Genomic DNA, 18335 nt, shown 5'->3' on the forward strand with positions numbered 1-18335 from the left:
AGGTCAAGTTGTTTAAAAAAATGAATGGAAACAGCACAGCAGAACTAGTCACTAAATGGACATGATGGAGGTTGGTGTTTGCCCTAACAGCAATAGGCCTGCAGCTCCTCATCTAATCAGCTCAGTGAGGCTCCGGCTTGTTTCACCATTCATCCACGAAATCCTAAAAACTGTACCCACAGTAAAGTCAACGTTTTCACTAAGAGGGTAACTGTATGCACCAACAAGTTGGCAGTCAGCTGTGTTGGTTTAGGAGTCTACTGTGAGCTGTTGCTCCTTCACATGACAAGTCCAACAATATTAGGCTGGAGGAGACCTTTCATTATGAGACATGGAAATTACCCAGTCATCAAAGGAGGGGGGAATCACATCTTGATTTACAGCTTTAATTAGAGGCTGATCGGAGTCACTGGGGGAGGAGTTGATTGTGATTCTCTGCTGGACTCACACTGATGAAGAGATTCATGAGTCAGGTGCAATCAGAGGATGACTGACCACTGTGTTGGTGTGTGTGTTTGTGTGTGTGCATGAGTGCGTGCAAGAGAGGGAGAAACCAGTAGACCTCATGAGGACAAAAGTTCAGTCCTTATCAAGCTCCTGGTTAAGGTCAGACGTAAGATGAATTGTAGTTAGGTTAGTTTTAGGGTTAAGCATGAATTGGTCACTATTTTAGGGATACGTTTTTGGTGAGGCTGTCCACAATGAATGGAAGTCAATGCAAAAGCCTAGTTTTGAAACCAACATCTGCCCTCTGCCACAAAGAAAGCAGGAAGCTATTCCCAGTGGACATAGGCACATACATGTGCACACACATGCATACACGACCGCAGCTTTGAATATTGTATCTTCTGTTTGCTGCAACCCACACCAAAGGGAGCTGGAGCAATTTACCTCTGACACAAATACAGTTTGCAGACTCAGCAACCCACCACTGCACACACCACCACATTGTTTACACCTCAAATTCTCTGGCACACTTACAGAGGTAACTGGTACAAAGCAGGAGATATGAGCTCATAGAGAAACCCAATTAAGTTTAGCAACTACATAAGAAAGGACAGGAGAAGACGAAGACACACACACACACACACACACACACAGACACAGACACGCATGCATGCACGCGTACACACAAACATACAGACACACAGAGTGAGAAAGAGAAAGCAAAAGAGTTCCAAATGACACAATTAAGAGCTACATGGTAGATGAAACTACATCAAATATTTTTGTTGTCTCATTGTAAAACACGAGGAGATTTCTTTCTTCAGAGCCAGTAAATGAGAAAATGGAGCTGTCCATGGTGCTGAAATCTACCAGCTTGTACATTACTTTCTGTGGGATGGAACTGAGTGATGGTAACATTGATATAATATGATATAATATAATGTAGGGCTGGGAAATTAACCTAAAATGTATCGAAACCGACGTTTTATGACCTCTAACCAACTTAATTTTGCTCATGTTGAGTGATCGGTTAATAGGTTCCCGAATGCGTGCATTCACGGACTGTCGGTGGCCCATGTACCTTGTGCCATACTTTATTACCCTGTCGCATTTCCTCCCTCCTCTCTTTACACGTTAACAATAAACACAAACACCTAGAAGTTATCAGGACCGGTACAGGACTGAAGTTTACTTTGTGTTTGCTCTAGTTGACACAATAAGTTTTTGCATGCACCCAGCCCTAATATAATGTAATCTATAATTTCCTCAAACAAACAGTTGATGATTTCAGTGCTGTTTTGGATTTGTCTTGAAGGTGTTTTGGAATTGCTGAATGTCATTCATTTTTTATATTTGTGTTACAGCTGTATGTGATGCAGCCTTTAGGACAATCGAGCCCTTTTACTCACTCGTTTTACTGCAGAAACCAATCAAGGCTGCCCACAACAAACAGACGTCCCTAAGATTTAACCAAAACAATGTTCCCCTCTGTGAAATGTAACACGATATAGAAACAGAGAGGCTATTAGATGACTGTTAAGGCAATATATTGTTGTTAAGTTACACTTTGCGCTACATAACACCCGACTCAACAGTGATCTACTTTACAGTCCTGCACATTAGGATAAGCAGCACTTTGTTCACAGTGCCACTCCCAACCTTCTCTCTTTCTTTCACGACACTGCAGCAGGAAGCAACAATGCATAAGAAAATCAAGGACTACAATGGTCATATGTGGTCAATCTTTCTTTCAATCTCCTGTTTTTCATCAAACTCTCTTTTTGCTTGCTGTAAGTCAGTCACTTCTTTTTTTTTCTGTTTCGCACAGACAATAGCAGCCCCTTACCCCAACCTTAGCTATCATAACTAAATGTGAAACCCCAACCCTAAAGCAAAATATCCTCACAACGATGTTTTCTAACCAAATGTTGTCAAAACCATCAAAAGATGTGTACATAAGCAAACTCATATGCGCACATACATACAGTACACACACACACAGGAAACTTTAATGGCTACCCTAAAGGCATAGGGAGAGAATTACCAATTCAATCTGATGTGGATTTGGCTGCAACGCTGTTTACTCCTGAAACTCCAAAAGTGTTTTGTGGACTCAGACACTTTGCCCACCACTCCATCAGCATAGTGGTGAGTAGATAATGGGTGAATTTGAATTTTTCTGTGAACTATGCCTTTAAGAGACCTTATACTTTGTGGTAAAGTAAGAAAACTAAATGTATATATTTATTGTATTTTACTGAAGAACCTCTGACTTCATTGAGCCACACAAATGTAAATGAGTAAACACGTTCTCAGAACATTGTCTTCAACTGTGGTTCATCTCCAATTACTGCACTCAGCACTGGATTCACAGGCTATAAAACATAGATCAAAAGAAGACGGAGTCGTCACTGGCATATGGAGAGGAACTGGGAAGCAAACAGGAAAAACATAAACAAACACAATTCACAAACACACACACACACACACATATGCTGCCTACTTTTCAGCAGCCACACGTGGTTTAAATTTCATTAAAAAAAAAGTAAAACCACATTCATGAGTGTGCAGCAACAGCATGTGACAACAGCGGCACAATTCATTATTGATCACATCAATTTGCACACTGGCTCTGCACTGCTTCCTGCTGCAGAGAGAATTCTGTGGCTTAGCTTCTGTGGATAGCTAAAAGCGATACGGACAATTATGCTACTTCACTGATTGCATTTTATCGTGTGTGAAAATATCTGAATTTGGCAAGAGCATGTTGCAGACAAAATGTTTGGATAATGATCACATAGCAAAAGGTTAATCCTCGTCATAACCTTTTCCTGGAAAACAAACAAACAAAAAAATGCCAGGAGACCTTTATGTGTCACTGTAAACATAGAAAAAGCTTCATCATTTTATTGGTTGGCTGCACAGTCTAGTGGAAGTTGGATATGTTTCATAATCAGCGAGACAAAACCTGGTAGACGCCCTCACATGTTCCAGACAAAGCTTTAAAACCAAGAAGCATTACTTTATATCACGAAAAACTAATTACTATTATTGATGCCAAAGGCTGGTACATAAATTACTATTTTCATTATTTATTAACATCTTGGTGATTCATTTAGATGATAAAGTTAAAAAAGGGATACAATTCACTATTATCAGCTTGCTATTCATCAAAAAACACAAAAGATACCAAATTGTTATACACAGTAGAAGACAAAGAAATGCACTATCACCGCTTTATTTGAGGAGATGAAACCACAGAACATTTGGCATTTTTGCTTAAGAAATAACTGCAGCGATCAATCTATGAAAACATCATTGCTGATATATTTTCTGTTTAATGATAAAGTGATTTAATCGAATAATCCTTGAAAATCTAGTCAAAAGACATCATCACTGGGTCGGTCCCTGTTTCATTGTTAGAAACTGTCCCTCTCGTATTCACTGATTATTCCTGCACCTCCTCATGTTTCCTCTTTTCTTTACAGTTTGACAGCATAAGTAGTACTTCCTCATTTCTCTCTTCTTGCCGGTTTTCAGTGTAGGCTACCCCCTTTATATCTGTCATGGTTTTTTACTACTTTAACCCTGCTACTGAAGTTAAGACTCACCGGGCTGCTGCCAATGTTGAATAAATGCAAACTGTTAAGTCCATAAGATTTAAAGTGTGAAACCACCTCAGGGAAAGGTTATCTTGAAGATGACTCAAAATCTGCTTCTAGATGTAATCACTAAAAATACAAGAATGGGTGTAAAGATATGTAAAAGCCGCATGGGGCTACACACACACATCCACAGACACACACAGACAGGGAGAGAGAAATATGTTAAAGCAAATGGCAGCCCCTGAGAGACTGTCAGAGCTTGGCAAAGAAATGACGGCTGATAAAAGATGACAATATCTAATCCTTGTTGAGGGACTTGGCTGAGACAGGCTCTGTGTCTTTTTTATGCACAGAGAGAGCAGACAGAAAGAGCTTTGGCGCTGGTGGGTGCCACACTAGTCAGCATCCAGGCATACGATGCTCTGAAGGAGAACATTACTAAACACAGGTAGAGATGTCGATGTAGAAAACAATCCTCAAAATCAAAAGGCGCCCACTTTCCTTGACAGCTTTTAGGCAGTAAACAGCAGAACTCCTTGTCAGCAGAAAAAGGGGGGGGGAACAGGTGAGACTGGGAGAGATGGGTGAGGATGGGGGGGGGATGGGCGAGAGGTAAAAAAGCCCTTGAGGAGAAACAAACAATGAGTTTAGAGACAGAAAACAACTTTCCCACCCTCTTTAGAATCAAACAGCAGGGGTTCTCTAGCAATTCCCATTCACATATTCTGACACAAGACGCTGCAGAGGTGCAGAGGAAAGACCTTCGCTGAAGCTCAACAGGGATTTCCCCTTCCGCCAGGTGTCTCTTGTTGACATACAGTGTCCATCCTACCGGGCAATAATCCATCCACCCAGCCAGTCATCCATATTATGCTGGTTTTCCAGGAAACAGAGCCAAGGTCGTTCAGAGCTTCATCCAGTAGCTCCACCTGGGGGGGTCATGCATGTGAGACATTTCCAGGCCAGATAGGATACAAAATCTCTCCAGCATGTGCAGGGTCAATTACTAATTCTACTGCTATACACCTCAGCTGGCTCCCTCTGAATGCCCAAATTCCTTTTTCTGACAGCCTGCAAAGCAACCTCCTCTCAGCTGCTTTCCATCTGCAGTCTCATATTTTCAGTCACTACTTAAAGGTTCTGACCATTGATTAGAACATGTTTTAACTGGTGACTCCTCAACTCTGCTGCAGACTTGGAGGTATTGTTGACCAACAACACAGCAGGAGGTCACGTTCTAACTGGGCACAGATCTCACTCTGATTACTCAAGGATTGGTTGGTCTTATATGTATGTATATATATCTTTTTGCTGTGAGGCGAGAGTGCTAACCACTATACCACCCCAAACTGTCTTTGTACTACTTGTATATCCGAAGCATGTTAAATAACCAATCCAACAAGAGAGCCATCTTATACAATCACTATTGTACAAGTTGTAGTAGTCATGTGACCATATATTAAACAGCCACCATGTATTTAGTGCTTTTTAGTCTTCACCCATTCACACACACATTAATACAACAATTCTTTATGCAGGACTTTATATACATGCACACCATTCAGTCACCATTGGTGCATGTAAACTGAAGGAGGAGAGGGTCTAGTCACCAACCTTCTAGTTAGTGGATGACCCGCTTTGCTTCCTGAGTCACAGCCGCCAAAAGGTCCACAGCTCGGTCCCTGGAGTGGCAGGAGAAGTACAGGTGAGATCCAGGTGAAACCGCCCTTCATTTTGAAACCACTGTGGTGCTCTTCACCGAGGCCCTTAACCTTCAACTGCTCCAGTAGAGCTACTTAGTTTTTAAAATCTCACAATGTGGTCGTTCTATTCCAGATGAGAATGTCTGCTCAGGGAGTTCCGGAAAAACTGCCTGGCTCTCAGCGAAACTTCTATTAAAAATAGTTTTCAAAAGTACTTTTGAAAGAAAATGAAAATGAAGGCTTCATACAGCGGAGAAAAATAACAAGATAAGAAAAGGACCCTGGAAGACAGTGAGATGCAGCAGAAGATTTACAACCTCCTTACTGAAATAAAGTGAGAGGAGAAGAGCATTTGAAGACACAAGCGTATTAATAGCACAATTTATGATCTTATTGCAACAATTCATGATTGTACCACTTTAAAAGATTACATTAGAATAGGGGATGCAAAGTATAAGTGTTTGTGTTGTATGGTTTTAAATTTTGGTGACATATCACCACACCGGATTCGGCGCCAGGGTATAAGTCATGTTCTTTCATTTTCCATAGTATCTGAAGAGAACTGACAGCCGTCAATATATCACTGCATCCTTGCTGCATTTGTCTGACACATCCTCACTCTTCATTTACCGGTCTGTGCTAGAGGAAGCTGAAAATGTCTAGACATCATGGAGGAGTAGCCTCTCATGTCCTCCCCTCTGAGTGCTCAGTGACTCTCGCTCACCAACACCATTCATGCTTCGTTCCTTTTACAAAGGGGGAGCTTGTGAATATACTACTGAGGTAACCTACTTGTCCACAGTACAAGGAAAAACATGAGTGCCACAGGAGATGATGCATCTGAATTTCTCAAATTCAGAACAATTCACAACAAGTGATTTCAAAGTCTGCTAAACTTATATTTTTAAAAACATGACGGCCCTAATAATTCATTAGTAGCATCGCTGGTTATATTCTTTGCATGACTGGATCACTGTGTTGCAACACTGCAGTATGCATAGTTTGAAATGAATGTAGTTGTGTGTGGATTCGATCAATCGAGAGAGAGAGAGAGAGAGAGAGAGAGAGAGAGAGAGAGAGAGAGAGAGAGAGAGAGAGCCTTGACTCGTGTTTCCTCCTGCGACTTTCTCAGAGACCATGAGCATTAACGTCAGCCAAGTTACCGCTGATCAATACTTGAAATGCAATGAAACTCAAATTGATGTGGATATTTGATTTTTCTTGACTCCCCCCCATCACTTTGCCAGCGGGCTATCCCAGCCAACTGCTTGCACACATGGATTTTCTTTGAGAGGCGCCTTCTTGACTGCTGCTCGAGGCTCATTTGGCCAATGCCCTTCACTGAAATGCAGCTGTGGGGCAAATTTACATCGAGATGAAGATGCAGACATGGATGTGATTGTACATGAACAAGCAGCGACACTTTCAGCTCATTTTTCCCCACACTAACACAAAGTTAAATGATAATAGTATCATTTGATTTGTATAGTTTGATGTAAAAGTTATATTTTAATAATTAAAGTTATAATTAATATTTTTAATACTATTGAATATGTGGAGACATTTTAAATGATAATGACTATTGAGCATTCATAAATAAACTCGAGATGAATATAGTCGACCTAAAACTGCAAATGATGAAAAAGAAAATATATTTTACCAACAAACCAATGTACCGATGCTGATAAGGGAACAGTTTGAAAATATATCTGTCATTCTGATTCAGTGGCTCCAACTCAAACTGGATTTTCAAAAGAACAAAACAATTATAGTATAGTGCCCTCAGATCCGCAGGTGAGTCATGTCTTGTTATTGTAGACAGAAGGTAAGAAACACTTTTATCATTCTCTATGCTGTAGCCAGTTGTAACGTGTTTCCCTACTATATAAAAGTAATATAAATAAAATAGCAGGCAGATCTTTTACAGAAACCTATAGGCACCTTCTGAGGAGTTCAGGATTATTATCATCAACCCAGGGACTTAGTTTCAGCTGTACTGTGCCACAATTCCCTGGACTTTTATGTGACGTAGGACCTGAGATAGGATGTCAACTAATCTACGTGACAAAAAGGCTGGTCTGTTTGATTTTATTCCAAATCTGCAAATAAAATTCTTGGTGCACGTTGGTACTTTGGGAAATGTATAGACCTATAGAGGAGTCACATCCAGAGTCACTCAGGACAAAGTGTGACACATGCCCAGACCACATCAAGCAGCTCGTGTGAATGATGACCAGCAGCAGCTCAGCTCTGAGGGAGACTGTCACTACAGGTCAATCACCATGCAGAGAAACCTCTTTTCAGTCACTTGTGTATGAAGTCTGAAGGCTCCACTTAGAGCCCTGACTTTAATCCTTCTACTTTCTCTTAGGATCACACGCCTCTGCCCTCCTGCCCAGTTCCCATGGTTAACAGAAAGAGAGAGAGAGAGAGAGAGAGAGAGAGAGAGAGAGAGAGAGAGAGAGAGAGAGAGAGAGAGAGGGAAAGAGGAATCTGAAAATCACAGCACAACACTTCTCACTGCATTTAATCTCCAATTTAGTATCCTTCCATCAGTCCTTCTCCACAATATAGTGCAGGAATGATGAGTGAGTGAGTGTGAGCCTGACTGATTGCATTAACTAATGATGTCCAACAGTGACATAATTGCAAAGAAGATGTAGTATTTTCTGAACATGCAGCTATAATATAGTCAACTAATTAAGATGTTCAACCCTCCATGACACAAAAAAGACATATATATATATATATATATATATATATATATATATATATATATATATATATATATATATATATATATATATATATATGTGTGTGTGTGTGTGTGTGTGTGTGTGTGTGTGTGTGTGTGTGTGTGTGTGTGTGTGTGTGTGCTCTTGTACAGCTATCTTTGTGAGGACCAGTTTGAGTCTACAACCAAGTGAGGACATTTTGGGAAAGTGAGGACCTTTTGGCCAGTCCTCACTTTGTGACCCCCCCTTTAATGGACTGTTTGGGGGTTAAGACTTGGTTTTAGGGTTAGGGTTAGAATTAGGTTTAGGTTAGGTTAAGGGTTAGGCATTTAGTTGGATGGTTAGGGTTAGGGTAAGGGTCTAGGGAATGCATTATGCCAATGAGTGTCCTCACTAAGACAGCTGTACAAACGTGTGTGTGTGTGTGTGTGTGTGTGTGTGTGTGTGTGTGTGTGTGTGTGTGTGTGTGTGTGTGTGTGTGTGTGTGTGTGTGTGTGTGTGTGTGTGTGTGTGTGTGTGTGTGTGTATGTTGGCAGTGCCTTTGTAACTGTTATAGTTTCAGGCTGGGAATGTGGCAGCTGTAATTCTGAACTGTACTTCACTTTGTCTCTGTGGCTCAGTTTCAGTTTAATCACAGTTTTTTATTTACTGCACTTGGCCAGTCACCAAAAAGCATAACCATGGATACAACCCTTTAAATCGAATGTGGAGTTCAAAAGTGATGACGATCCCCAAAACTATATGACAGTGGTTGTTACCCCAAAGCTGCATCTGCTGAAATCACTGTACGGCTATTGGTACAAGTAATATACTGTACAGCAAATTCCAGTGATGTTTCCTCAGACTGAAGCAGAGGAGCGCACTCCATATTTCACACAGTTTGAACAGACACAAAGAATGTCCAACCAACAAGGGATAGTTAAATCGGTCCTGCTTCGTTCTATCCCACCGTGCATTCCTCTTCCCGGCTCAGCTCTGTGTGTGAACAGTCATCCTGGGACTTATCCCTAGCATCTGTGTAACAGACATACAAAAACCCACACCAAGAGAAGCACAAATAGAAGTGGAAGCTGCCTGTGGTTGATCTTGTTTGTATTACAAACATTCGTGGAGCACATTGGTGCTTTCCCTTCACGTCTCATTACATTGCTGCCTGTGATGCTTGTCACCACGAGACAATGGCTGTCACCCAGGTACAATGACGGCTGTTATGACAGGAGAGCAGAAGAAGAATACTCCTCCTGAGGCTTTCCAGATGGATGAGAAAAAGTCATCAACCTGGAGCCTGAAGGAAAGATTTGCAGCGCTGCATCACTTTGGTTTTGGTAGCGGCAGAAAAGGATATCACTTAATTGTGGGTGCAGTTAATGTGGCCATGGTCGCAGGGTGGGGAGATGGTGAATAGCCCACTTGAAATGGCAAATAAAAAGAAGTGCCCGACTAACTGATGGGCTGTCAGTCTAAATGGGCACTGCTGATGTTATTGATTATTCACAGCACCATGCTACACCTCCCAAGTTAAAACATCACAGAGGGTAGTCGCTCTGAGAACTGCAACCAAAACAGATCTGCATTTACAGCCTCTGGAAATGTTATCAACCCCTCTGTGACCCCCCCATTGAATCACCGAGGAGGGCTTCCGACATCTGAATCAGATATTGTACAAAAAAGATTCAAGAGCTGATTTCAACATGACTGTAAAGGTCCCTTGAGTCGTCCTCAAGATTTCACTGCTGCAGAGTTCAGGCATCAGTATCTTAAAGGGCATAGAAACACTGTATTTGTGCTGTAGCTGCAATGAGCAAGTGAATACAAAGTAAATAGGTCGATTTTGAGATGGAAACAACAAGGCTAAATCATGACTGACTAAAGAAGATAATTGATACAAGTACACTCTGGTGTGTACAAACGTTCTCTAGTGAAAACCTCCTGGGTGTCATTCTGAAGACAGCTGAGACAGTGGCTCACCAAGCTCACCTTAATTACAATGTCTGGTCTCTTTATGTGTGCCTACGTTATTCAGAGTTGTGAAAATAATAATGTGAAACATATATATTTATATACAGTATATATTGATTACATACCACTAGAGGGCAGAAACATGCAAAAACAAACTGACAACATTCCTAGTTGGCATGACCATTGATTTGTTGCTGTGTTTCTCAACATGTAACTGAATATAATGGGTGACTCACAGTCCTTTTAGCTCCTCCCTCACTCCAAAGTAAAATATCCGCACCAATGGTTTACTAGATGATTGACTATGTTCACCAGCTTGTTGGCAGGTTCGTCTGTTTTCCATTCGAGACTCATTTGTCTTCTCTTAGTAAAGGGGTTAGACTGTAAGGACATAACATATTAGCAACATGGAAACTTTGTCTATATGATTTGTCTGATATACAGAAAATACAGATTCTTGCAGATGTAAAATCTGAGGGAAAGACATTTGCTTTACTTCAGTGTTGCTACAGAATGTCCTTTAGAGCCTGAAACTGGGCATTCAGTGCAGACCCACAACTCACTTTTGAAAGGTGAACAATTCTCTCCTCAACCAATGACAGAATTCCTCTTGTTTTGCGTGGAGTCTTTTCCCAGCTGGATCATTGCAGTTTCTTTTGGTGTCGGAGTAATGGTTGGAGAAATATTTTCTTGGACAAGCGAACAAATGGTGAGGATCGTGGAGAAGAGAACATGGTGTTTGTGTTTGCCTTGTTAGGTCAAACTGAGGTCTCTGTCTTATTTTGCTCCCATTTTATCTCGGTGCTCATGTGTCTAGTTAAATTTAATATGAATGTCTCACCTAAATGCCTGTGACCGTACCGGTGTGCAGGCTCCATTGTGCATTTTAGACTGTGTGTGTGTTTACTGGGGCAGTGTGCTTTTCACCTGTGAGAGATTTAACAGTCTGTGGCTTTATGGATCCAATTCCAGCAGGCTGGTGTGATCCAGACCACTCTCTTACAGCACCACTACTTTTCACAGGAACAGTCAGAGGGGAGGGCTTTGAAGGTGACACTGAAGGCAAGAAATGGGACCCCTCACAGGGCTCAGTAGTAAAAGCCCAACATGTGCCACCATCGTTTCTCTTTTTATTTATTTTCTAAAGTGAAGCAACGGCAGCTGTTCTCCAGAGTTTGGGGCTGTGGTGAAGTCTGAGAGACAAAGCCTGTATAGACCGTGATCAGACGGAACAAGCTGCGAAGGCCAAACATAATTTTAATACAAATCTGAACATCATGGCTGTCTGGTATTTTGTCAGCTGAGTTCCACTCCTGTACGAGTTCTTTTTGATAAATCCTTTCTTTATGAATATCTGATAATATCTGCAAAAAATCTGTTTCATAAAAATGTGGCTTTAAGATTTTCTGCATTACACAAACACTGGTTGAATGATTGTTGTTGCGTCATTTTGTTCTCAAGAAGTTATACAATGTAGATCAGTAAAAATGTTCAACTTGTATAATTCGTTCATCAAGATCTGATTTAAATGTACATTTTTTAAAGCAGTGTATTTTAAAAGCACCATAAGAAAACAGGTGCCGTTTTCTTATTCTAATTCAATTTAAAAATAAAGCTGTAATTGAACAGAGGACTCCATCAGTCATGTGACACGAAGGATGAATTTGAAATCCAGACAAATGTTGATGATGAGGAGACCGGACCTGAAATTTAAAGTGTATTTAGTAGTGATTTTTGTACCATTTAATAGGCTGGTTATATTTGGATGTTAGTGGTTTTTCAAATTAACATGTTTTGTTATTTTAAAAGGCTCCTGTGGCACTATAACCTTCATCTGTCCTCTGGTGTACATGTGTGGGTTTGTGCGTTTCTTACATTCTCTAGCATTTATTGATTACATCAATGTTCCAGTCAAGGCTGTCAGTCAGTACAGATTAAGTAATTGATCACTCTATGGATCTTGTTGTTTGTAGCCCTGTATCTTGGGTGTATTATTTCTAGTTTCCTCTCTTCCTCTTCCTTATACAGCAGCTTTTCTTTTTTTTTTCTTAGTGCATACTACTGTTTTCATATGAGGCTGCAGTGATGTGCACATACAGATGCACACTTACACACATACACACACAGTGAGACCTTGCTTCATGGGGAAATGTATATTAGCTTCTGTTTGTGCTTGAATTGATTTTCTGTTGTCCAATTTGCAGACCTAACAGAAGCCTAATCTTTCTCTGTCCTTCTTTGTATTAATGGCCGTGCTTTCTTCCTCAGCAAGGGTGACAATTACTTGTGTGTGTGTGTGTGTGTGTGTGTGTGTGTGTGTGTGTGTGTGTGTGTGTGTGTGTGTGTTAGATTAGACAAGTAAATGGAGTGAGAAAGGACAGCCTGTAGGCTTTTCTTACCTTTAATGTGCTCACCCCTTTTTCTATGAGCGGAGGAAAGGTGCAGTTACACACCCACAAACCACTGCTGATGTTCTGGAATCAGCAGAGTTGTACACAGACTGATTGACACACTGGTCTGAATCAGCCGAAGGTCATTTTAAATGATGACGTGTCAATGTCAGTGTGTTGGGATGTTTTCGAGCTGCTGTGTGGTCCAGGAGAGAGACATGCAATGGGGGGGGGGGGCACTGATCAGTGCGATGCAGTGAGAGATGCAAGATGTAATGAATCACTTTAATGAATTGAACGTCACCCTATGAAGCATCACTGCATCAGGCTATGGAAGCACATTTGTTGACGTTATATATCGGACTGTAAATAACGTCTCTACAGACTCTTGTGCTCATACTGTGAATTTAACATTTTGCTCCACGTGTGAAAAACATAACAAAAACAATATGTAACAATATATATACTCATATACTTCAACAGCATAATACACAACTACCACCACAGGTTCATTATCTTAATTATTACAATCTTTAAATTATAAGAAACTGGTTTGAAATAGGAATAGAAAATAGCAGTTGTAACGATTTATTGTAGCTGTTTTTTGTTTTAGTTTTGTTCTTGTTTACTCGCACTGAGTGAGGCTGGTGCATAATCAGCAGCTCATATGCATTTTCTCCCCATTGTTTTTCCTTCTCTTCACTTTTAATAAAAAGAGGCATTTTCGGAGCTGCAAGGACAATGTTGCAGTGAACTGTGTCCTCTGGGAACAAAGAACACAATAGCTTCACAATGCCGGGGACATAGAAGCGGATTCAATTCTGCTCCTTTTGAAAACTCTGGGTATAAGTGTATATATTCTTAGTTGGATCCACTCTATCGTAAATGTGTTTGAACTCAAATCAAGCAGAGGATAGATATGTTCTTCCTTTCCCTATAAGCTGGCTGATGTACATGCATTTATTTATCTCTCCATAGTGAAACTTTCGTCAGAGCCACCCACGTAATTAATGCAAATGTATGGATTCAATCACCATTTTATTTCTTACTAGCTATCCCCAGTCAGTCAGCAACATCGCAAATGGATTGACCAGGTCTAGTTGAGTAAGAACATAGGTAAGAGAGGAGAGGAGAGGAGAGGAGAGGAGAGGAGAGGAGAGATGCTCACACACTAACACACCCACAAAGCTCCAGTATAGGAAACGGTGGACCATTACCACCATAACGTGAGCGCCACCCAGGCATATCCTGCTCGGTGCTGACGGGATGGAGACAGAAAAACCTGCCAGGCAGAAAACAGTGAGACACAAGAACTATAGAGTAAAGCCGACAACAGCAATGTTCTCCAACCATAGGACGAGCAGTGGGAACGCCGGTACAGTGAAGGCATCCGTTTGATTCAGGGAACATGTACAGTACTTGCTCTGCTGCACTGTACGAGCTGATGCAGCAATCACTCAGCAGCTTTAACCCGCTGGTGCTTTTCCTCCGCGTCTTCTTTCTTCCTCGCCTGCTTCCTTTCTGCAACACTGCCTCTTATCCATTATGTTTTTCCTTCCTTACTGTAAATCCTCATATCATCCCGGCTCCAATTTGCTAATGAGCACAACTGTCTATCTTTATGTCAATTTACACAACCTTATAATCAATGCTATGTGGATAATGAATGTGTGATGATGAATGTGAGGTTCCTGAAAAGTTGAAATTCTGTGGTTCTCGTTAAACTACTTTACCCCGACAAGGGCCCTTGATCTTTAATTCTTTAATTCACTTCATTTGCCAGCAACAAATTCACTGTTTCCACTACTTACGTGCTCCGCACCCCCCTCTCATTATTTCTGCACCTTACACTTGCGCTGTTGTTCTCCCTCCTTCCTTCCCTTTGTTTTTTCCATCCAAGCAATGTCACACTGCTCAGCTCCCACTCTCCTTCGTATCAGAGTCACTTTCAGTGAAGATTTACCGATGACAATATGATTTGCCTAAAGGGAAGCTGCTTTTTATGGACTGGCACTATGATCAGGCCACGTTTCAGCAAGGCTTTCTGATAGCCACAAAAAAAATTGTAAAACAGTGCCGAAAGATGTACATTTTAGTTTAGATTTTAAGTTGATTTTACTCATTCATGTGCTATATATTTGGCTCTATTTGCTTTGTTTAGTTGCTTAGTTATTTATCTTAAATATTAACGTTGGACTGTAAAATGGTGTGGTTAGTTCAGAGTTACTGGTGTGTCGTGAGCAGCCACTGGAAACAGCTTTAGTGCACATTTGAGATAAGTTTGGCTCGTTTCCCCTTATCTTGGTGCTAAGATGAAAACACAAAGATAAAATTGATCAGCACTTTTAATCTGTGCTACAAATTTCTGCTTACAAAAGCAAACAAATGCACTTACCAAAAGGTCAGTGTCTGCAGTTATTTCAATATTTTTTTTAAATAATGTACCTTTGTTTCTGTGACTCTTTTCTGCAACTGTTCTATTCCCCTCTTCACCTACATTTCAAACCTCTTAAATCAATCTGACTCTTACAGACTTTCTGTCTTACCTCCTCCTCTTTTCATTCTCTCGCTCATACCCCCCAACTCTAAGATCCCCCCTCAACAACATTTGTTTCAGTGCTATCTGATATTTCCTTTCCATCCACCTTTTACTTCTTATCCATCTTGCATAGATTGGCTATTACTGAGACAAATTGAAACAGGCAGAAGGAGCCCATGTGTCCAGTTAAGAAAGAAGAAAGTCCTCCCTAAGGCAGTGGTGTTAACTAATCTTAAAGACTGTCCAGGCCTTTTACTCTTTTATTACACTACAGAAGTCATGTCGGGATATGAACATATCCACATATTCATTCCAACAGTATTTCTCCTGATGTTACAACATGAAAAACGAAAAAGAAAACAACCTGCTTGGATTATGATTAAACTTAACGGCTGGCTGAAAGCTAACTATTTGTCTTTTAAGCTGCTCTACCCTGTCTTCTCCTTTGTGTATTGAATTGTGTGTGCATGTACACAAATTATTAGCATTAATATTAAATTTGGCAAAGTCCTGCTTGAAGTGCTAATGTCAGAGTCAGGGTCTCCAAATGTTACGGGTTAAAGAGCGTTTAATATTTGCTGCCTGCTTTATTCATGGGCCTGGAGACTTGCCCGGCTACACACACGGCTCTGCTTCTAATAATAATGCAAATATTTGCTGTGCCGAATCACACCTTCAATACAAACTCACGCGCACAGTTAATTGAAATGAGCAAATTGAGAAATGTGTTTCCATTACGAATCTACCTCCGAGAATAACCGCTCAAACTTAAATGATTCCTACTTTAGTGCCAATGGGAATCAATCTTATTCTGTCTGGCTGTGTCGCTGATTAATACACAGACTGAGATTACTTCTGTTCCATCATTTAAAGGATGGATCCAATATATTCAACAATTGCATTTCTGTCTATTATCCTTGTTCAGTTTGGTGAACAGGGGATAATCTTTCCCAGAAAAGAGATGATACAGTGAGGGAGGTGCACCGATTATGGTTGGTGTCTACAAGGAGTTAAGTAGAACAACAAACAACTCTGCTGCAAATCTGCTTTAAAGCTAAACTGTTAAAATTTATATTTGACTTTCCCTCAGTACTGTAAACTAGAAAAAAAGTGTATGGAATACTGTATAATAAACTTAGTATGTTTGAACCTTCATTGTTTGGATCAGAGCGGCGTAGTGGTGCTTTTCCGTGTGGAATTGGCATGTTCCACCCGTGTTCCACCAGATACTCCCACAATCCAAAGACATGTAGGTTGGGGTTAGATAGGTAGGAGTATCTAAACTGTCTTGTGAATGTGAGAATGAATAACTGTTTGTCTCTATATGTGTAAGAAGATCCAAATGTTCTGCTTACAGTAAAGACTATTTGTATGTGTCAGCTTAAGTAGAGTACTGCGTCTGTTTTGTGTCACATACTGAAAATGCATTTTATCAAATATAAGTCTGCAGTTAAAATGGTTAGTTTTTTTTGTTAAATATGTAATATACAACAGTTAAGCAGGGTCTGTACAACATCCTTAATGCTTATCAAATTCTACAACTTGAAACTCTTTAGAAATCACTGTGTGCACCACTACCAGGTCCCTCCCGCTCTGTAATAAATGGTTTTTCATGTGTGGCGGTTTGGATTGTCGTCATGCTCTGACAGGATGTCTTACAAAATAGTTCTGACAGACCATAAACCAGGCCTCAGACTAAGCTGGTTATTTTTGTGATTGACATTGAATTACTCTCATTTCTGAATTTCAACAACTTTGATCATTTCACTTTTCACTTTAGGAGTTCAAATTATAATCCTGTGTTTGCAGTGGTGAAGATGGTGTCTTCACCAATTGAGTGAAGTTCCCTCTCCTCCATTTAACCCACGTTAATGGCATAACACAAGTTTAAATGGTAATAGGATAACATTACTCTGAATGCTGTTAGCTTCAATTAGATTTCACCTCAACTCAGCAGTAAAAGCACAAATCACATTTCATACATCCATTCCCATAAAAGTTCAATGGCTGTAGACATTGTACGGACGGAGACATTAGGAATCAACAGAAAGGGAGAGTTACGTAGAAAATGGGAGAACAGGGTGATCAGAGCAAATGAAGAAATACACCTTAGGGAGTATTTGGGTTTCATGATCCATGTCACACTAATGGATTAGTTAGCACTTTGCAGAGCAAGGACTTTGGAGTTGAGCGGGTTAACATTTCTGTTGCTTTTGGAAAGTACCAGTTGAAAAAAAAGTCCACACACATCCACCATCCTAAAAACCTGCCTTAAACCAAATGCCGAAATATGTTATGAGTCTGCATCAATTTTATAAACTCCAAAATAAACACTATTTCAAAGAGCTTTTTGGGGTTGCAACAAATAGAGCAATACAACTTGAGACGAGGAAAACACATATTTGGTGTTTTCAAGTGTGTGAGCATGTCAGGGGCTATATTATTTACTAATATAAATTTACTAATAAATACAATTTACCGCTGATGGTATTTGCACATATGTATTTGGTCTATACTTTGTGTTAACGTCACTTGAGTATCCCTGCAAAAATCCCCCAAATCTGATGCAATCCGATATATCGTGTAGACTAGAGTGTTAAGACACAGGACAGAACGTTTCATATCAGCTTGCTCTATGCCATTTCAATGCATTTTCCATAAAGTTCAGAATTCTGGCCACTCAAAATTTAGCGGTGTATGGTTTGATCATGAAGAAAAGTAAATAATAATGTGCTATCGCCAACTGGTCGTATGAAGGCTGTGCAGCAAAATAATTGCACAGAGTCCCATTTGCCATTGCCACACACCTTCTGCACCTCGTCCCCCACATCAGACCTCAGCAAGCCAAAGAAATCACATAAACTCGTAAAGGTGAATATCACACACGTACACAATGACTTATCATCGGTTAATCAAGAAAATAGAGACAGAGAAATAGGAATTCTACGAGTCTATGC

The sequence above is a fragment of the Hippoglossus hippoglossus genome, chromosome 10, assembly GCF_009819705.1.
Source record: "Hippoglossus hippoglossus isolate fHipHip1 chromosome 10, fHipHip1.pri, whole genome shotgun sequence".
Taxonomy (NCBI): domain Eukaryota; kingdom Metazoa; phylum Chordata; class Actinopteri; order Pleuronectiformes; family Pleuronectidae; genus Hippoglossus; species Hippoglossus hippoglossus.